Source organism: Calonectris borealis, chromosome W (genome assembly GCF_964195595.1).
Source record: "Calonectris borealis chromosome W, bCalBor7.hap1.2, whole genome shotgun sequence".
Classification (NCBI taxonomy): Eukaryota; Metazoa; Chordata; class Aves; order Procellariiformes; family Procellariidae; genus Calonectris; species Calonectris borealis.
Genome location: NC_134351.1, coordinates 55154849 through 55176961, shown reverse-complemented (window position 1 = coordinate 55176961; position 22113 = coordinate 55154849). Strand labels below are relative to the sequence as shown.

Here is a 22113-nt window from a genome sequence, read left to right as displayed (position 1 = left end):
GGTGGAGACCCTCACTTCCTTTGTTCGTGCTAATCAATGTGGTAACTACAGTACATTCTGCACCATACATGTTTCTCAGTTGTGGGTGCAATCTACTGTAACAGCAATTATAAGGGCAGGAGATGAGGGCACCTTGCCCACTGAAATCCGAAAGGTAATTTGGGATAATGCAACTAAATTTGAAAGGTAATTCCAATCCTGGTGGCGTCTAGTCAATTTCACTTATGACCCCACTGACAGTAAAGTCACAGCTTTTGTCTTGACAATACGCAATGCTTCGGTATACATCATATACACTCAGTCATTGCACTGGGATTAAATCACAATGGAACAGTACTCTATCCATTAGAACGCAGAGTATGGGCTCGACAAAATGGGAACAAATGGCAAACTATTGATGTGGATGCATGTGTTGTACGGGAACAACAGGGATTTATTTGTGAAAGTAATACCATTAAGGCCCAAGACATTTGTCTTGACGCCAAACAAAATGTTTGCCATTTTTAAATACACCCTGATGAAACCCCTAAAACTGTACTTATATATGTTGGAAATGGATGTGTTTGTATGAGAACTCTTTGTGATTCTATACTTACAGACAACGTCACTGTGGAGACCTATAATCTCTCAAACATCTGTATTTGTAATTTTACCAAAATTATGGGATGCGACTTTAACTATTCAGCTCCTGTCACGACCCACCAATTGCTACAATCGAACTATACATCTTATCAAGATTTAATACCTACCCCCATGGGAATGAACCCTACATTGGTAAGAAAACTGTTGCAACATGATGACCTGAGTCAAATGCTACAACGAAGCCGAAATCACAGACAAAAACCTGATTACCATACATCATGATGCAGAGAAGATACACCATGTCCTAGGAAGAGTGAAGAAGGATAGAGAACATCACTGGTGTGACACCTTATTTGGATGGTCACCAACAGCAACAGGGACTTTGAACCGAATTTTACACCCTATCGTAATTTTACTAATTTCTGTTGTATTATGCTTGCTGTTAAACATTGTTCTATATGTCAGTGTGGAGGATGGCTAGACAGATAGCGCTGTTACCAAAACCTCTTCGCATATATAACATCGCTCAATCACATTTAACAAAACCCTAATAATCAAGTAGACCGACCAAAAATTTCCCTCAAATTATAATTAGAATATGGCACAGAGGCAAGAGGTGACCATACTGCCACTCTGTGAGAAAGATGGATTGACTTTAGTCACGGGGTGGATTGTGGTGGTGCATTCCTTCCCCCCCACTTTTCTCCTGGACCACTCTATGATCTCAGAAACTCCCAATGAACTTTAGCCTCTGTGTAGTGAGCTGGGTGGTGAAGCATCCCTTGACTGTACCCAGAACTCTTGCATGGCTGAAGTGGGGGAATGGCACTGACCGTACCAGAACTCCTGTTACCTAACCCAGGTGGGGGATGAAATTGGGGATAATTCGTCATCCCCTGACACCCCTATCTGAGTCGTAACCCGAGTGGAACGGCACTATTGTTGCTGAAACTACCACCTTGGACTTTGCCCAGTATAGAAGTTTACGGATGACTAAAGCCAATCATCTTACAAACCTATAAACAGTGGTCCTAAGTGAGACCCTTTGAGCTCTCCTGGACTGCAGCGGGCTGTGCCCAGTCTCCCTCTGAGTGGGACGCCTCTCAGAGTTTGCAAACTCTCGAGTTTGCGATATTCGGAGGACCGTCGGGACCTGGGCTGAAACACTCCTCGGCCGAGACACTCCTTGGGGGGCTCAACCCTTCACCCGTTGAGAAACGCCAAGACATTTAACGTGAGTATTTCACGAGACTCAAGGGGAATTTTTAACAGGTATACCTTTATGAATTTATCTAGCTTTAGGCCTTTATAAATTTATCTAGCTTTGGGCCCTTATGTGTGAATTGATCTAGATCTCCTGTATATGTGTGTGTGTGTGTGTGGTTGTGTGTATTGATTTAGATAACCAGTAATAAGCATAATCTGTAATCAAGTCGCTTTAGTAATTGTAGTAAACTTGATTAGCTCACTTTGTAACTGTTAAATTAGTCAATGATTAAGTACTGTTAAAATCTTATGATCTACCTTAAAATTGTAAATGAACTTTAAATTGCTGCTAAACACATAACCCCTTAGGCATAAACCGTTGACCAGGTCTGAGACTAGGGGTAGATCCAGCCGCACCTAGACTCCTCTCTGAGAAGCAGTTTAGAAAGCAAGGGGGTCTACTCTGAACCTCGTGACTCAACGGGAGGGTCTTCCTTACCCTTGTTGTCCTCGGTCTTTCTGTAAATCATTCCAACTCAATTCTGACATGATTTTCCCTGTGTATGCTTGATCCATGTAATAAGTAATAGAGTGAGCCTTGCCATTGAATTCTGTTAAGTCATGCTTTTATAAGTTTATATTAAAATCACTTTTGCTGATACCTTTGCTGGTGATTCTTTAAGCAGCCTCAAAACCACTCATTCGCGACAGTCAGCCGTCCCGGCTATGCTCCCTCCCAGCCCCCTCTGCACCTGGCAGAGCATGAGAAGCTGAAAAGTCGCTGACTACAACAAGCACTACCCAGCAATAATCACAACATCAGTGTGTCATCAACATTCTTCTCATACTAAATCCAAAACACAGCACCACACCAGCCACTAGAAAGAAAAATAACTCTATCCCAGCCGAAACCAGGACAGTATCCACCCCTTATTCTATACCATTTACGTCATGCGTAGGTCTCACGTTTTCCAATATATTTCAATTAATCACGACCACTTTTCCTGTCTTTTGATATATATACACACACACATATCATTCCCTTAGTCTATGGGCCATCCCTCTAAAATGTCCATTAAGTTCATTTAGTCCATGACTTTGGGCTCCATCGGTCATAACAGTCTTTCAGGGCAGGAGAGATGGTGTGTGGTGCTGGACTGTTGCATTCTGAAGCCAGTTCTGGTTCCATTATCACTGCGCTCCTCCAGTTATATCATTATTGCACTTTGCTTGGTTTTCATCAAAGTTCATTCTTCATTAATCTGGGAGATTTTTACTGCTATACCATTGACAACAACCACAGAAGTGATGATGTACAGTATTATATAGTAATTAACATCATACAATCCAGTTCATTGGCTATTAAAACCCAAAATCAAATCCCCTTGAGGTACACACCAGACATCCCCATCCTTTGGCATTACCCACCAAGTGCACCCAGGTCCTTGAGCAAAAGCAATCCCACGGATGGGTTTTCCCTTGCCAGAGGCAGGAGTAACCCAGACTGTCTTCCCCAGCATATTTCTTATGTGCACGACAGGGACTTTATCTCCATCTACAGTACGTAAGAGTCTTGATTGGGCAGGGCCAGCTCGATTAACAGATCCCCTGGTGTTGACTAACCGAGTGGCTTTTGCTAAATGTGTGTCCCAATGCTTGAATGTCCCACCACCCATTGCTCTCAGCGCAGTCTTTAGCAGCCCGTTGTATCGTTCAATTTTCCCAGAGGCTGGTGCATGGTAGGGGATGTGATAGACCCACTCAATGCCGTGCTCTTTGGCCCAGGTGTCTATGAGGGTGTTTCGGAAATGAGTCCTGTTGTCTGACTCAATTCTTTCTGGGGTGCCATGTCGCCATAGGACTTGCTTTTCAAGGCCCAGGATGGTGTTCCTGGCGGTGGCATGGGGCACGGGATATGTTTCCAGCCATCCAGCGGTTGCTTCCACCATGGTGAGCACATAGCGCTTGCCGTGGCGGGTTTGTGGGAGTGTGATATAATCAATCTGCCAGGCCTCCCCATATTTATATTTCAGCCATCGTCCTCCATACCAAAGAGGCCTTACTCGCTTGGCTTGCTTGATTGCAGCACGTTTCACATTCATGGAGAACCTGTGCAATAGCGTCCATGGTCAAGTCTACCCCTCGATCGCGAGCCCATCTGTATGTTGCGTCTCTTCCTTGATGGCCTGAGGTGTTATGGGCCCATGGAGCTATAAATAGTTGACCCTTATGTTGCCAGTCCAGATCCACCTGAGCCACTTCAATCTTAGCAGTCTGGTCCACCTGCTGGTTGTTTTGATGTTCTTCACTGGCCCGACTCTTGGGTCCGTGAGCATCTACATGATGTACTTTTACAACCAGGTTCTCTACCCGGGCAGCAATATCTTGCCACAATGCAGCAGCCCAGATGGGTTTACCTCTGCGCTGCCAGTTGTTCTGCTTCCACTGCTGCAGCCACCCCCACAGGGCATTTGCCACCATCCATGAGTCAGTATAGAGATAAAGCACTGGCCATTTTTCTCGTTCAGCAATGTCCAAGGCCAGCTGGATGGCTTTCACCTCTGCAAACTGGCTCGATTCACCTTCTCCTTCAGCAGTTTCTGCAACTTGGCGTATAGGACTCCATACCGCAGCTTTCCACCTCCGATGCTTCCCCACAAGGCGACAGGACCCATCAGTGAACAGGGCATATTGCTTCTCGTTTTCTGGTAGTTTGTTATACAGCGGGGCCTCTTCAGCACGCGTCACCTCCTCCTCTGGGGATATTCCAAAATCTTTGCCTTCTGGCCAGTCCGTGATCACTTCCAAGATTCCTGGGCGACTGGGGTTTCCTATTCGGGCCCGTTGTGTGATCAGTGCGACCCACTTACTCCACGTAGCATCGGTTGCATGATGTGTAGAGGGGACCCTCCCTTTGAACATCCAGCCCAGCACCGGCAGTCGGGGTGCCAGGAGGAGCTGTGCTTCAGCACCAACCACTTCCGAAGCAGCTCGAACCCCTTCATATGCCAATATCTCCTTCTCAGTTGGAGTGTAGCGGGCCTCGGATCCTCTGTATCCCCGACTCCAGAACCCTAAGGGTCGACCTCGAGTCTCCCCTGGGGCTTTCTGCCAGAGGCTCCAGGTAGGGCCATTCTCCCCGGCTGCGGTGTAGAGCACATTCTTCACATCTTGTCCTGCCCGGACTGGCCCAAGGGCTACTGCCTGAACTATCTCCTGTTTAATTTGTTCAAAGGCTTGACGTTGCTAAGGGCCCCATTGGAAATTGTTCTTCTTCCGGGTCACTTGATAGAGGGGGCTTACAATCAGGCTGTAATCTGGAATATGCAGTCTCCAAAAGCCCACAACGCCTAAGAAAGCCTGTGTTTCCTTTTTGCGGGTTGGTGGGGACATGGCTGTTATTTTGTTGATCACATCCTTGGGATCTGACGTCGTCCGTCCTGCCATTTTATTCCTAAAAACTGGATCTCCTGTGCAGGTCCCTTGACCTTACTTTGTTTTATGGCAAAACCGGCCTTCAGAAGGATTTGGACTATTCTCTCCCCTTTCTCAGAAACCTCTTCCGCTGTGTTGCCCCATACAATGATGTCATCAATGTATTGCAGGTGTTCGGGAGCCTCACCCTGTTCCAGTGCGGTGTGGGTCAGTCCATGGCAAATGGTAGGGCTGTGTTTCCACCCCTGGGGCAGTCGGTTCCAGGTGTACTGGACGCCCCTCCAAGTGAAAGCAAACTGTGGCCTGCACTCTGCCGCCAAAGGGATGGAGAAGAACGCATTAGCGATGTCACTTGTGACGTACCACTTGGCTGCCTTTGACTCCAGTTCGTATTGGAGTTCTAGCATGTCCGGCATGGCAGCACTCAGTGGCGGCGTGACTTCATTCAGGCCACGGTAGTCTACTGTTAGTCTCCACTCTCCATTGGACTGTCGCACTGGCCATATGGGACTGTTAAAGGGTGAGCGAGTCTTGCTGATCACTCCTTGGCTCTCCAGTCGACGAATCAGCTTATGGATGGGAATCAGGGAGTCTCGGTTGGTGTGATATTGCCGCCGGTGCACCGTTGTGGTAGCGATTTTGTACCTGTTGTTCTTCAACCCTCAGCAACCCCACAACAGAAGGGTCCTCCGAGAGACCGGGCAAGGTGGACAGCTGTTGAATTTCCTCCGTCTCCAGGGCAGCTATACCAAAAGCCCACCGGTACCCTTTTGGGTCCTGGAAATACCCTCTCCTGAGGTAGTCTATGCCAAGGATGGACGGAGCCTCTGGGCCAGTCACAATGGGGTGCTTCTGCCACTCATGCCCGGTTAGGCTCCCTTCGGCCTCCAATACAGTTAACTCTTGGGATCCCCCTGTCCCTCCAGAAATACAAATGGGTTCTGCCCCTTTATAGCTTGATGGCATCAGGGTACACTGTGCACCGGTGTCTACGAGAGCCTTATACTCCTGTGGGTCTGATGTGCCAGGCCATCGAATCCACACAGTCCAGTAAACCCGGCTGTCCCTTTCCTCCACCTGGCTGGAGGCAGGACCCCTCTAGTCCTGGTCATAGTATTCGCTACTCACTTCTTGTAAATACGAATCAGAAGTCCCTTTATTAAGGTCGGAAGTGGAATCAGCTCTTCTACTCTGTCTGAGGAACTGCTCACTGGAGACTGGAGCAGCATTTTTCCTGGGAGAACCCCCTTGTGTGATTGTTTTTCCTTGCAACTCACGTACACGTCCCTCTAGGGTCGAGGTAGATTTTCCATCCCACTTCCCCATGTCCTCTCCGTGGTCACGCAGGTAAAACCACAGGGTGCCCCGAGGTGTGTACCCGCGATATCTCCTCTCTTGAGCAGATGGACGCTTACTCCTAATGGCTGAGATACTGGTCCATGCAGGTGGGGAGTAGGACATATCCTCTTTGAGTTGCTGGAACTCCCGAGACAGTTTTTCGGACAGTTTCTCCACAGCAGAGACACAGGCCCGTAGGGAGGAAGAGAGACTTTCTTCATATTGCCGGAGTTGGCCAGCCAATTCATCCACTGTTTGTTCCTCTCCGTCTTTCCAGGTCATTATTGCCAATGAGTTTGCATGTGACGCTGTTGCGCTCCGTACAAACTTCCGCCACGTGGGTCGGGTGCACTTGACTTCATCTGGGTCTTTGGATAACTGCTCGTTGTTCAGGTCATCATAAATCACTTCCAGCACGCCTAAGTCTCTCAGGTACTGGATACCTCTCTCCATAGTGGTCCATTTGCCTGGGCGATATATAACATCTTCCTTGAAGGGATACCTTTCCTTCACGCCTGACAGCAGTCGCCCCCAGAGGCTGAGGACTTGTGCCCCTTCTCCAATCGCTTTGTCGATGCCCCCTTCCCTAGCAAGGGATCCAGGCTGCTTGGCTTCCCTACCCTCTAATTCCAGGCTACTGGCCCCGTTATCCCAGCATCGGAGCAGCCAGGTGACGATGTGCTCGCCTGGACGACGGCTGAAGTCTTTCTGCATATCTTGCAGCTCACCCAGGGATAGGGATCGGGTGGTTACCATCTCATTTACAGGTTCTGCCTCTTCCTCCTCCTGTTCTCGTGATGGCCCTGGTTCATTTTCATCCCTTACTAAACGAGCTGATTTTCTTGTGCATTTTCTTTTTTGTATAGGGGCGACTGATACCGGCATGGGTTGGTTCTCTGTCACAGGGGGCAGAGTAGCTGCCGTGCCTGCCGTGGGGGGCGGGGTAGCCACAGGGCCTGTTGCTTTGTCATCAGCTGCAGAGACGTTTCCTTCCCCTTAGGGGTTCTGAGTGGTGTTAAACAGGGCTCGGTAGGCGTGGGCCAGGCCCCAGCACATTGCAGTGATTTGCGTCTCCCTAGAATGGCCAGGGTGACAGCATACTTTTTCCAAATATTCTACTAATTTTTCAGGGTTCTGCACTTGTTCAGGGGTGAAGTTCCAGAACACTGGCGGTGCCCATCATCCTAGGCATTTGCCCACGCTATCCCACTCGCCCTTCCACTCATAACTATCCAGCCTTGGGACAGATCTCTGGATGATATTCTTAAATTGCTTACTAACCTTGGATAAAACCAAAACAATATTCCCAAGGAGCACCAATAGATGTATCTTATCTACCCAGGGATGTTCAAGATACTGGTAAGTTATTTTAACAAAGGAGATGACATCATAGAGGAAGGTAGTGAAGGTGCCATTCTCTATTTCCTCCGTAAAAAACCTCTCAGAAGAAGAGGTATAATTGCTAATGGTCTCCATTAGGTGGTACCCAAAGTACAGTAACGGCTTCAGTACAAAATCCAAATACCAGATAACGCTCAAGGCCAGTGTTTTAATAACAAATCTCCCAGGCAAAACATCACTAATCACTGCAGAGCACAGCAGACTGCAAAACCCAACTCCAATCTTTAACATGTACAGCAAAAACAAGAGCATGGAGCAGATCAGATAAACTAATATCGAGAACAGATGAATCAATAATGTGACCGGCAACTGTTAACAGATATAAATTCCTTAATACGCTCTAGTTAATCTGTTGTTATCTCAAACCCTTCGAGCCCCACGTTGGGCGCTAAAAAGGACTGTCGTGGTTTAACCCCAGCCGGCAATAAACACCACACAGTCGCTCGCTCACCCCCCCCACCAGTGGGATGGGGGAGAGAATCGGGAGGGTAAAAGTGAGAAAACTCATGGGTTGAGATAAAAACAGTTTAATAATTGAAATAAAATAAAGTAAAATAATAGTAGTAGTAGTAATAATAATAATAATAATAGAATATACAAAGCAAGTGGTGCACGATGCAATTGCTCACCACCTGACGACTGATGCCCAGCCAGTCCCCGAGCTGCGATCACTGCTTCCTGGACCATGCCTCCTAGTTTATATACTGAGCATGATGTCACATGGTATGGAATATCCGATTGGCCAGCTGGGTCAGCCGTCCCGGCTATGCTCCCTCCCAGCCCCCTCTGCACCTGGCAGAGCATGGGAAGCTCCCTGACTACTACAAGCACTACCCAACAACAACCAAAACATCAGTGTGTCATCAACATTCTTCTCATACCAAATCCGAAACACAGCACCACACCAGCCACTAGAAAGAAAAATACCTCTATCCCAGCCGAAACCAGGACAGAAGAGAGTACTGGTCAGCTATCTCTAGGATACCACATGCCACTATTTGAGGTCTAGCATAATTCTGGATGGGTTCAGGGATGTGCAAGGACACATTGCTCCTGGTCCCAACCAGACCCCGGGGACAATCTGTGAAGGAGGCAACAGAGCCTCCAGCTGGAGTGCGCATTTTCCACGCAGTCAATGCCTCACGTAGGCAGCTGTCAGCAGAAGATCAAGGATGACCCCTCTACTCATGCCACTGCCACTTGTGAGTCTGAGGAGGAGCAGAAAGGACCTTACAGTTAGTAAGACACAACAAGGCCTCCAAGCCTTGAGCTTCTGATCATGGATCTTTCACTACCTCTGAAAAGGACTTTTAAGTTACAAGGGAATAACATTTTAGTACATCAGAGTGCAAGTACTTTGAAAAGGAATAGAAATCTGATCTTCCATCCTGTTTGAAGACATGTAAAAACAAAGCCCCCCAAAATTAGGGACTGTGCAAACATTTTTGAATTGTAAGATCTGAAATATATTACGATGTAAAAGTTTCCCTTTCTGTTAATACAGTTTTTAATCACCTATTCAAAGTAGCATTCATTTAAGTGTTCTCTTGAAACAAGGCTTGAGTTTCTTGTACTGTTATCTTCTGTTCACTGTGTATCATATTATTGCATGATTCTTCTAAAAAATCCTGGCTACCTTTTATAAAATACATCAAATAGTTTTAGTAAGACTTGCATGTAGACCTATCATGAGCTGCCACCTCTACTTTCTGTGTGGAGTAGAGAATGAGTGTAAGATGATGTCTGAATCCACGGCAATATATGCAAAGTCATCTAATCTGGCAAACGAAGTTCACAGAACCTGATATAAGCATAATGTAGTTTTCTGACAAAAAATTGTTTTCTTTCATTTCCTCCTGGGATCTGGGTATATTTCTACTCAGAAGACATCTGACAGTATAAGATCCTTTGTAGTATACCTGTCACAGGAATGGCCTAGCAGTATAGATACAAATAAGACATTTTCAGCATTTTTTCATAAGCTGCTGGTTTTGAGTGGTTTATAATTTGACTATTGTAATTTGCTTCCCTTAGAAAAAAGTACATGAAGAAAAAAGTCTATTGTTTAAATGAGTAATGAAAGTTCACAAAAACATTGGGTTGTTATTACATTTCTAGTGCCCAAATTGTTTTTGTTTCTTCTACAAATAAAGAAAAAAAAGCAAACTCTCATTTAAAATTATCTCCCTCAGCTTAAAAATTTCCTGTGAATCATTTAGTTCTGGCCTTTATAATAATCTGGTGGTCTTTTCTTTTATGAAAATTATATATTTCCTATGCTGACAGGCTTAGAGTCTAACTAGATGGGAAACCTGCAAAGGAAGTGGAGCAACATTAAGAAACATATGAAAGAGTCCAAGGAAGTGTTGAAAAAGGGTAACACAGACAGAGCGCACTGCAGACTGGGGATACTTCTCCATGGAAGAGGAACTGGGTTGGCAGCTGCCAGGAGAAGGATCCATCTGGGAGTATCAAGGGTTTCCAAGAGGACAAGCACACACTGTGGGCCCCCAGGGTCCCAGACTCCTGCATCCAGAACAAGGGCACACCTGGATGCTCTGTGGGGGGAATCAAATCCCCTGTATGCCTTCATTTCTATTAATCATAGAATCATAGAATGGTTTGGGTTCAAAGGGACCTTTAAAGATCATCTAGTTCCAACCCCCCTGCCATGGGCAGGGGCACCTTCCACTAGACCAGGTTGCTCAAAGCCCCATCCAACCTGGCCTTGAACACTTCCAGGGATGGGGCATCCACAACTTCTCTGGGCAACCTGTTCCAGTGCCTCACCACCCTCATCGTAAAAAATTTCTTCCTTATATCTAATCTAAATCTACCCTCTTTCAGTTTAAAGCCATTGTCCCTTGTCCTGTCAATACATGCCCTTGTAAAAAGTCCCTCTCCAACTTTCTTGTATAGGCCCACTTCAGGTACTGGAAGGCTGCTATAAGGTCTCCCCGGAGCCTTCTCTTCTCCAGGCTGAACAACCCCAACTCTCTCAGCCTGTCTTCATAGGAGAGGTGCTCCAGCCCTCTGATCATCTTCGTGGCCCTCCTCTGGACCCACTCCAACAGGTCCATGTCTTTCCTGTGTTGGAGACCCCAGAGCTGGACACAGTACTCCAGGTGGGGGTCTCACAAGAGCAGAGTAGATGGGGAGAATCACCTCCCTTGACCTGCTGGTCACGCCTCTTTTGATGCAGCCCAGGATACGGTTGGCTTTCTGGGCTGTGAGCGCACATTTCCGGGTCATGTTGAGCTTCTCATCAACCAACACCCCCAAGTCCTTCTCCTCAGGGCTGCTCTCAATCCATTCTCCGCCCAGCCTGTATTTGTGCTTGGGATTGCCCCGACCCAGGTGCAGGACCTTGCACTTGGCCTTGTTGAACTTCATGAGGTTCGCATGGGCCCACCTCTCAAGCCTGTCAAGGTCCCTCTGGATGGCATCCCTTTCCTCCAGCGTGTCAACCGCACCACACAGCTTGGTGTCGTCGGCAAACTTGCTGAGGGTGCACTCAATCCCACTGTCCGTGTTGCCGACAAAGATGTTAAACAGCACCAGTCCCAATACCAACCCCTGAGGAACGCCGCTCGTCACTGGTCTCCACTTGGACATCGAGCCATTGACTGCAACTCTTTGAGTGCGACCATCCAGCCAATTCCTTATCCACCGAGTGGTCCATCCGTCAAATCCATGTCTCTCCAATTTAGAGACAAGAATGTTGTGCAGGACAGTGTCAAATGTTTTGCACAAGTCCAGGTAGATGACGTCAGTTGCTCTTCCCTTATCCACCAATGCTGTAACCCCGTCCTAGAAGGCCACCAAATTTGTCAGGCACGATTTGCCCTTAGTGAATCTATGTTGGCTGTCACCAATCACCTCCTTATTTTCCATGTGCCTTAGCATAGTTTCCAGGAGGATCTGCTCCATGATCTTACCGGGCACAGAGGTGAGACTGACAGGCCTGTAGTTCCCTGGGTCTTCCTTTTTCCCTTTTTAAAAATGCTGCTCGGGAACTGGCTGGGCATCGGTCAGCGGGTGGTGAGCGATTGCATTGCGCATCACTTGTTTTGTATATCCTTTTATCATTATTATTATTTTCCCTTCCTTTTCTGTCCTATTAAATTGTCTTTATCTCAACCCATGAGTTTTGCCTTTTTTCCGATTCTCTCCCCCATCCCACTAAGGGGGGAGTGAGCGAGCGTCTGTGTGGTGTTTAGCTGCCTGCCAGGTTAAACCACGACACCAGATTTAATTCTATCAGGGCTTTAGCTTTCCTAACCTGATCCCTGGCCGCTCGGACAATTTCTCTGTATTCCTCCCAGGCTACCTGTCCTTGCTTCCACCCTCTGTAGGCTTCCTTTTTGTGTTTGAGTTTGTCCAGGAGCTCCTTGTTCATCCATGCAGGCCTCCTGGCTTTTTTGCCTGACTTCCTCTTTGTTGTGTTGCATCGCTCCTGAGCTTGGAGGAGGTGATGTTTAAATATTAACCAGCTTTCTTGGGCCCCTCTTCCCTCCAGGGCTTTATCCCATGGTACTCTACCAAGCAGATCCCTGAAGAGGCCAAAGTCTGCTCTCCCTTTAATCCAGCGTAGTGAGCTTGCTGTGGCCCTCCTCGATGCCCTAAGGATCTTGAACTCCACCATTTCATGGTCACTGCAGCCAAGGCTGCCCTTGAGCTTCACATTCCCCACCAGCCTCTCCTTGTTGGTGAGAACAAGGTCCAGCATAGCACCTCTCCTCGTTGGCTCCTCTACCACTTGGAGAAGTAAGTTATCATCAACGCATTCCAGGAACCTCCCGGATTGCTTATGCCCTGCTGTTTTGTCCCTCCAACAGTTATTGGGGTGGTTGAAGTCCCCCATGAGGACCAGGGCTTGTGAACGTGAGGCTGCTCCTATCTGTCTATAGAGGGCCTCATCCGCTTGTTCTTCCTGGTCAGGTGGCCTGTAGCAGACCTCCACCGTAATGTCACCTGTCCCTGCCCTCCCTTTAATCCTGACCCATAAGCTCTCGGTTGGCTCCTCATCCATCCCCAGGCGGAGCTCCATGCACTCCAGCTGGTCATTGACATAGAGAGCGACATCCCCTCCTCGTCTCCCCTGCCTGTCCTTCCTAAAGAGCCTGTATCCTTCCATTCCAACACTCCAATCATAGGACCCATCCCACCACGTCTCCGTGATGCCAATAAGATCGTAGCCCTGCAGGTGCATGCACGTCTCTAACTTCTCTTGTTTATTCCCCATGCTACATGCGTTTGCATAGAGGCATTTAAGGTGGGCCCCCGATGAAGCTGTCTTACTGGCTGGAGTGGCTGGAATTACTTTGTGCTGCTCTTCAGGTGCTCTCCTGCTGACCTGTGATCCTTCTCCAGGCTCTGGGCATCTATTGCTGGCCCTGGCATCAAACTGGTAGGAGTGGGGTGGATTGAGGTTCCCCTCCCCCAGCAACGCATGCACTATGCTGTGGTCCACATAACTACATGGGCCATAAGACCGATGTGACATCAGCAGAGTTATCTTTAGATATAACAGCTTGTAGCTGCACTCATTAGTCATATTTGATAATGCATGGACTATACTGAGTTCCTATGATATTAATTACAATTTTCTCAGCCTTCTTTCTACAGAAATTCAGAATGGAAGTCTGTTTAAAAGAGGCACAAAGGGAAGGCTTGGCTTTCCATCTCTTACGTTTCATTAAAGAGGAAGGGAAAGAAAAATGAATACTAAAATCATATTTCAAAGCATCTTGTGTCAACTTTGGCATTTACATTGTTTATGCAAATTATATAAACAGCTAACTATTTATGTAGAGTAAGCATTCCTTTGCAAGATTAGTAGCAGCATGTATGGTCTCCCGCTTGGTGACTTATTACCTATTTCTGCATTTTATTACTTTGTTAACAAATGCAGATTTCTTCGTAATTAAACTGACCATTTAAAGTTCTGAAGTATGTGATCATGTCAAGATTTGCTGCAATTTCTCCCTAATTATCAGGTTAGTACAGTAGAAGGGAACTGTTAGCAAAGGAATGGGATAACAAAAAAACCAACCCAACTATAAAGAAACAATACTGAATTATCTCAACCCTTGAATATTATTACACTGACGACTGGTCTGTACAGGTTGTCTGACTATTGAAGAGCCACTCACCTAGTAAAATTTTAAAGGTGTAAGCTTTATAAGAATTCTCCTTTAGTACTGATTAACCTGAAAATGATGTTTGAAGAGTACATGTAACATGGAGTATGTACTGCACATTTTTTTTTTTCCATGGGAACATAAAAGCAATTTCCAGGTCTGAATTTCAGTATAGGCTATTAGTAAGTATTGCCTCCAGGGAAAAATCTGTATTACTTTGGAAATAGCAAGATTTCCCTTGGGCTGATATAAGGGAAATAACAGGCTTTTTTAAGGTCTAGATTCAAGAGATTTTTTGGGGGTTGTTTTTTCAAACAACAGTATAATGAAGACAATATTAGTTACATTGCAGTTTGATATAACCAACAAAACATTTTCCCTAGTAAGGAACAAAGCCTGCTCAGTGAGTCTCTGAGTAATACTCAGGAAAAGAAAGTTACCTCTAGTCTCTCTCATCACCTGCTTCTCCTTTTCTTCTCAGTCAGCATTAGCCCAATTCTCTTCTAGGGCTGGCTACAGAGTGGATGGACATGCCAAGTCTAGCGCTTTGGAGTGGTCTTGTTTTAAAAACTATCTCAAAACAAAGCTGGCACAAGAAATGAATCCAAGTCTTTTCTATAACATCCAGAGTGATTCTGGAGCTGTTTTCTCGCAGCCTTACCTAGATGATGTTCAATCAGAAAATGCAGAAAAGTACTGGGCAAACTTGGCTCCTGTTTTTAATGCCTGGGTCAACTCTGGCTTCTGTGATCCGTACTTATCACTGAGAGAGCAAGAAAGCAGCTGGTAGCTGTGAAAACTGAGGAGTCTCTGGCCAACCACGTCTTAGGATTCTCATTAAATGCGTGAGCCTGTCAGGAGATACAGAGCTACATGACCAGGTACCACAAGAGGTCTGAACAAACCACAGCTCCAACCCCAGGAGGAGGTGACTGGGGGCATTTTGCTGGAAAGAGCACATTGAAGGGCAGAAAAGGAAGCAGAAACACCCTCTCCCTCTCTTCAGAGCTTCTGCTAGCAGCAGCCACAAAAAAATATCTTTCTTGATGGTGTTTTAACATGAAAATATTGGAAAACTGGACATAAGCAAATCTAAATGAATTGAAAGACATTCTTTCGGCCCATGGATTAGTGAACAATGCAGTGACAGTAAATTTCTGCCATTTTATTCTTTTATAGCCATCGGGGACATCCAGAGATTTCATAGAAGGTGAGTAAAAGCCATCCAGTCTGTCTGTTTACCACTGATCTTCCCCTTGATATATCCTCAGCCCCTACCGTTCCTCCCCCTGAGAGCTGTGGTCACTAACACATCACTCCTCCTCTGCCTTAGAGGAGGGTATCTGCAGCCTTTGAGAGGCTGTGTTAGTGCTGATCTATTCATCATCTGGCAGACAATGCTCTCACAGGCAATTCCATTAGCAATATCCATCTCAAAAACAAAGTATGTCTTTTACGTGCCTGGTTTCCAATCACATAGAAGTGTTGTGCTGGGCCCCTTTTCTTTGACAACAGAAATCATGACCAAGTGCAAGTTGTGTTTATTACCCATTTTATTTCAATCAGTTGGGTTGACAGACGTTTTGCCTAAAGAATGGCCTGTATCCTTTGGTGACAAGCACCCTGCTTTGGTTGAACTAAGAAAACTAGTAACAAATATTCAGCTTTCCACATAAGGAAAAAAAAAGGTGCTTGTAAAGTACACATCTAAAATATTGATCTGACTTTGAAATCTTAAGCTGTACATTAAAAGATGAATCTTTCAAAATTAGGTGGAGAATATTGGGAAAGGACCCTTACAAGCTATTGGAGCTCTGCCCTGAACTTTACATTGTTATTGTTGTTTAAATAAGAAAAGTAATCCAGTGAAAATTAAATGAGCAATTTTAATGTGAATGCCTCCAGGCATTATTAAGATTCACAGTACTAGGTGTCATGCTGTTTCATAATAAATTGATCTGAACAAGGTAGTAAATACCTACTGCCTTTATAATGGAGAAAACATTTTGCATTACCAATGTTTCTGAAACAGGATGGCTGAACTGATTTTTTCCCTAAATACATAGCCACAGGTTAAATGCTCCAGCATTTTCCAGTGGCAGCATCCATCCTCCTATACTTTGGCAACAGGCAAAATAAACCTCATTAAATTAATCAGTGTCTTCAGCTACTATATGTGCTCATTATCAACCCTCTAACATTGTATGTTCTGAAGATATATCCTTAAGGGCAGTAATTGTAGGCATTGGTTCATTAGCAAGAATGATAAATATGGCTTATCAAAAGCATTTTTCATGCATTCATGAAACCCGACGAGGCACTGCCGTTCGCCTTCCCTCTTTTCTTGTTGCTGAGGGTTGAAGAACAGCAGGTACCAATCGCTACAACAACAGTGCACTGGCAGCAATATCACACCAACCGAGATTCCCTGACCCCCATACATGAGCTGATTCGTCGACTGGAGAGCCAAGGAGTGATCAGCAAGACTCACTCACCCTTTAACAGTCCCATATGGCCAGTGCGAAAGTCTAATGAAGAGTGGAGACTAACAGTGGACTACTGTGGCCTGAACGAAGTCACGCTGCCACTGAGTGCTGCCGTGCCGGACATGCTAGAACTTCAATATGAACTGGAGTCAAAGGCAGCCAAGTGGTACGCCACAAGTGACATCGCTAAGGCGTTCTTCTCCATCCCTTTGGCGGCAGAGTGCAGGCCACAGTTTGCTTTCACTTGGAGGGGTGTCCAGTACACCTGGAACCGACTGCCCCAGGGGTGGAAACACAGCCCTACCATTCGCCATGGACTGACCCACACCGCACTGGAACAGGGTGAGGCTCCCGAACACCTGCAATACATTGATGACATCATTGTATGGGGCAACACAGCAGAAGAGGTTTCTGAGAAATGGGAGAGAATCGTCCAAATCCTTCTGAAGGCCGGTTTTGCCATAAAACAAAGTAAGGTCAAGGGACCTGCACAGGAGATCCAGTTTTTAGGAATAAATTGGCAAGATGGACGTCGTCAGATCCCAACGGATGTGATCAACAAAATAACAGCCATGTCCCCACCAACTAGCAAAAAGGAAACACAGGCTTTCTTAAGCGTTGTGGGTTTTTGGAGAATGCATATTCCAGATTACAGCCTGATTGTAAGCCCCCTCTATCAAGTGACCAGGAAGAAGAACGATTTCCAATGGGGCCCTGAGCAACAACAAGCCTTTGAACAAATTAAACGGGAGATAGTTCAGGCAGTAGCCCTTGGGCCAGTCCGGGCAGGACAAGATGTGAAGAATGTGCTCTACACCGCAGCCGGGAAGAATGGCCCTACCTGGAGCCTCTGGCAGAAAGCCCCAGGGGAGACTCGAGGTCGACCCTTAGGGTTCTGGAGTCGGGGATACAGAGGATCGGAGGCCCGCTACACTCCAACTGAGAAGGAGATATTGGCAGCATATGAAGGGGTTCGAGCTGCTTTGGAAGTGATTGGTACTGAAGCACAGCTCCTCCTGGCACCCCGACTGCCGGTGCTGGGCTGGATGTTCAAAGGGAGGGTCCCCTCTACACATCATGCAACCGATGCTACGTGGAGTAAGTGGGTTGCACTGATCACACAACGGGCCCGAATAGGAAACCCCAGTCGCCCAGGAATCTTGGAAGTGATCACGAACTGGCCAGAAGGCAAAGATTTTGGAATATTCCTAGAGGAGGAGGTGATGCGTGCTGAAGAGGCCCCACTGTATAATAAACTACCAGAAAATGAGAAGCAATATGCCCTGTTCACTGATGGGTCCTGTTGCCTTGTGGGGAAGCATCGGAGGTGGAAAGCTGCTGTATGGAGTCCTATACGACAAGCCACAGAAACTGCTGAAGGAGAAGGTGAGTCGAGCCAGTTTGCAGAGGTGAAAGCCATCCAGCTGGCCTTGGACATTGCTGAACAAGAAAAATGGCCAGTGCTTTATCTCTATACTGACTCATGGATGGTGGCAAATGCCCTGTGGGGGTGGTTGCAGCAGTGGAAGCAGAACAACTGGCAGCACAGAGGTAAACCCATCTGGGCCGCCGCACTGTGGCAAGATATTGCTGCCCGGGTAGAGAACCTGGTTGTAAAAGTACGTCATGTAGATGCTCACAGACCCAAGAGTCGGGCCAGTGAAGAACATCTAAACAACCAGCGGGTGGACCAGGCTGCTAAGATTGAAGTGGCTCAGGTGGATCTGGACTGGCAACATAAGGGTGAATTATTTATAGCTCGGTGGGCCCATGACGCGTCAGGCCATCAAGGAAGAGACGCAACATATAGATGGGCTCGCGATCAAGGGGTGGACTTAACCATGGATGCTAATGCACAGGTTGTCCATGAATGTGAAATGTGCACTGTAATCAAGCAAGCCAAGCGAGTGAAGCCTCTCTGGTATGGAGGACGATGGTTGAAATATAAATATGGGGAGGCCTGGCAGATTGATTATATCACTGTCCTGGTTTTGGCTGGGATAGAGTTGATTTTCTTCCTATTAACTGGTATAGTGCTGTGTTTTGGATGTAGTGTGAGAATAATGTTGATGACACGCTGATGTTTTGGTTGTTGCTAGGTAGTGTTTGCGCTAGTCAAGGATTTTTCATCTTCCCATGCCCTGCCAGATGTGCAGGGGGCTGGGAGGGAGCGTGGCCAGGGCGGCTGGCCCACCTGGCCAATAGGCTATTCCATACAATATGACGTCATGCTCAGCATATAAGGCTGGGTGAAGAAGAAGGAGGGGGGGGCGTTCGGAGTGATGGCGTCTCTCTTCCCAAGTAACCATTACGCGTGATGGAGCCCTGCTTTCCTGGCGATGGCTGAACACCTGCCTGCCAATGGGAAGTGGTGAATGAATTCCTTGTTTTGCTTTGCTTGCGTGCGCAGCTTTTGCTTTCCCTATTAAACTGTCTTTATCTCAACCCACGAGTTTTTCTAACTTTTACCCTTCTGATTCTCTCCCCCATCCCACCCGGCGGGGGGGGTGAGCGAGTGGCTGCGTGGTATTTGGCTGCTGCCAGGTTAAACCACGACAATCACACTCCCACAAACCAGCCACGGCAAGCGCTATGTGCTCACCATGGTGGAAACATACCCTGTGCCCCATGCCACCTCCCGGAACACCATCCTGGGCCTTGAAAAGCAAGTCCTGTGGCGACATGGCACCCCAGAAAGAATTGAGTCAGACAACGGGACTCACTTCCGAAACACCCTCATAGACACCTGGGCCAAAGAGCACGGCATTGAGTGGGTCTATCACATCCCCTATCACGCACCAGCCTCTGGGAAAATCGAACGATACAACGGACTGCTAAAGACTACGCTGAGAGCAATGGGTGGTGGGACATTCAAGCATTGGGACACACATTTAGCAAAAGCCACCTGGTTAGTCAACACCAGGGGATCTGCCAATCGAGCTGGCCCTGCCCAATCAAGACTCTTACATACTGTAGATGGAGATAAAGTCCCTGTCGTGCACATAAGAAATATGCTGGGGAAGAGAGTCTGGGTTACTCCTGCCTCTGGCAAGGGAAAACCCATCCATGGGTTTGCTTTTGCTCAAGGACCTGGGTGCACTTGGAGGGTGATGCCAAAGGATGGGGAAGTCCGGTGTGTACCTCAAGGGGATTTGATTTTGGGTGAAAATAGCCAATGAACCAAATTGTATGATGTCAGTTGTGATATGATATTGTATATCATTATTTCTATGGTTGCTATCAATGGTATAGCAGTAAAAATCACCCAGATTAATGAAGAATGAACTAACTCCGATGAAACCGAGCAAAGTGCGACGATGATAGAACCGGACGAGCGCAGCAATACTGAAATGAGAACTGGCTTCAGGATGCAACAGCCCAACACCACACACCATCTCCCCTGCCCTGAAAGACTGTTAGAGAATCATAGAATCATAGAATCATTAAGGTTGGAAAAGACCTCTAAGATCATCGAGTCCAACCGTCATCCCAACACCACCATGCCCACTACACCATGTCCCTAAGCGCCTCATCTACACGTCTTTTAAATACTTCCAGGGATGGTGACTCCACCACTTCCCTGGGCAGCCTGTTCCAAGGCCTGACCACTCTTGCAGTAAAGAAATTTCTCCTAATGTCCAATCTAAACCTCCCTTGGCGCAACTTGAGGCCATTTCCTCTCGTCCTATCGCTAGTTACTTGGAAGAAGAGACCAACACCCACCTCGCTACAACCTCCTTTCAGGTAGTTGTAGAGCGCGATGAGGTCTCCCCTCAGCCTCCTCTTCTCCAGGCTAAACAGTCCCAGTTCCCTCAGCCGCTCCTCATCAGACTTGCGCTCCAGGCCCTTCACCAGCTTCGTTGCCCTCCTCTGGACACGCTCCAGCACATCCATGTCCTTCTTGTAGTGAGGGGCCCAAAACTGAACACAGTATTCCAGGTGCGGCCTCACCAGTGCCCAGTACAGGGGCACAATCACCTCCCTGCTCCTGCTGGCCACACTATTTCTGATACAGGCCAGGATGCTGTTGGCCTTCTTGGCCACCTGGGCACACTGCTGGCTCATGTTCAGCCGGCTGTCAACCAGCACCCCCAGGTCCTTTTCCTCTGGGCAGCTTTCCAGCCACTCTTCCCCAAGCCTGTAGCGTTGCCTGGGGTTGTTGTGGCCAAAGTGCAGGACCCAGCACTTGGCCTTGTTGAACCTCATACAGTTAGCCTCAGCCCATCGATCCAGCCTGTCCAGGTCCCTCTGCAGCGCCTTCCTACCGTCCAGCAGATCAACACTCCCGCCCAACTTGGTGTCGTCTGCAGACTTACTGAGGGAGCGCTCGATCCCCTCGTCCAGATCATTGATAAAGATATTGAACAGGACCGGCCCCAGTACTGAGCCCTGGGGAACACCGCTCGTGACCGGTCGCCAACTGGATTTAACTCCATTCACCACAACTCTCTGGGCCCGGACGTCCAGCCAGTTTTTTACCCAGCGAAGAGTGCACCTGTCTAGGCCGTGAGCCGCCAGCTTCTCTAGGAGAATGCTGTGGGAGACAGTGTCAAAGGCTTTACTGAAGTCCAGGCAGACCACATCCACAGCCTTTCCCTCATCCACCAGGCGGGTCACCTGGTCATAGAAGGAGATCAGGTTGGTCAAGCACGACCTGCCTTCCATGAACCCGTGCTGACTGGGCCTGATCCCCTGGTTGTCCCGGACATGGCTCGTGAGCGCCCTCAAAACAAACCGCTCCATGATCTTCCCCGGCACCGAGGTCAGGCTGACCGGCCTGTAGTTCCCCGGATCCTCCTTCCGGCCCTTCTTGTAGATGGGCGTCACATTGGCAAGCCTCCAGTCGTCCGGGACCTCCCCCATTAACCAGGACTGATGGTAAATGATGGAGAGCGGCTCGGCAAGCTCCTCCGCCAGCTCCCTCAGTACCCTCGGGTGGATCCCATCTGGCCCCATAGACTTGTAAACGTCCAGGTGGCGTAGCAGGTCATTAACTTCTTCCTCTTGGATTATGGGGGGTTTATCCTGCTCGCTGTCCCTGTCTTCCAGCTCAGGGGGCTGAATACCCTGAGGATAACCACTCTGACTACTAAAGACTGAGGCAAAGAAGGCGTTGAGTACCTCAGCCTTTTCCTCGTCCTTGGTGGCAACGTTCCCCCCCGCATCCAATAGAGGATGGAGATTCTCCTTGGCTCTCCTTTTGTCATTAATATACTTGTTAAAGCATTTTTTGTTGTCTCTCACGACAGTGGCCAGATTGAGTTCTAGCTGGGCTTTTGCCTTTCTAATTTCCTCTCTGCACGACCTAACGAGATCCCTGTACTCTTCCTGAGTTGCCTGCCCCGTCTTCCACAAGTGATAAACTCTCCTTTTTTCCCTGAGTCCCAGCCAGAGCTCCCCGTTCAGCCAGGCCGGTCGCCTTCCCCGCCCATGCTTCTTAGGGCACATGGGGACAGCCTGCTCCTGCGCCTTTAAGACTTCCTTCTTGAAGAACGTCCAGCCTTCCTGGACCCCTTTGCCCT

At 47.6% G+C, this 22113-nt stretch overlaps 1 protein-coding gene and 1 long non-coding RNA gene across 2 annotated transcripts in view; one reads left to right on the top strand and one right to left on the bottom strand.

The window, feature by feature from the left end:
• Window positions 1–22113, top strand: part of LOC142074860 (uncharacterized) — a 602395-nt gene that overhangs the window by 25315 nt on the left and 554967 nt on the right. The window contains exon 2 of the long non-coding RNA XR_012670731.1: window positions 19045–19135. This is a non-coding gene — a long non-coding RNA (uncharacterized LOC142074860). The remainder of the gene's footprint in view (window positions 1–19044; window positions 19136–22113) is intronic.
• Window positions 1–22113, bottom strand: part of LOC142074853 (microtubule-associated protein 1B-like) — a 119537-nt gene that overhangs the window by 73403 nt on the left and 24021 nt on the right. The window lies entirely within an intron of this gene.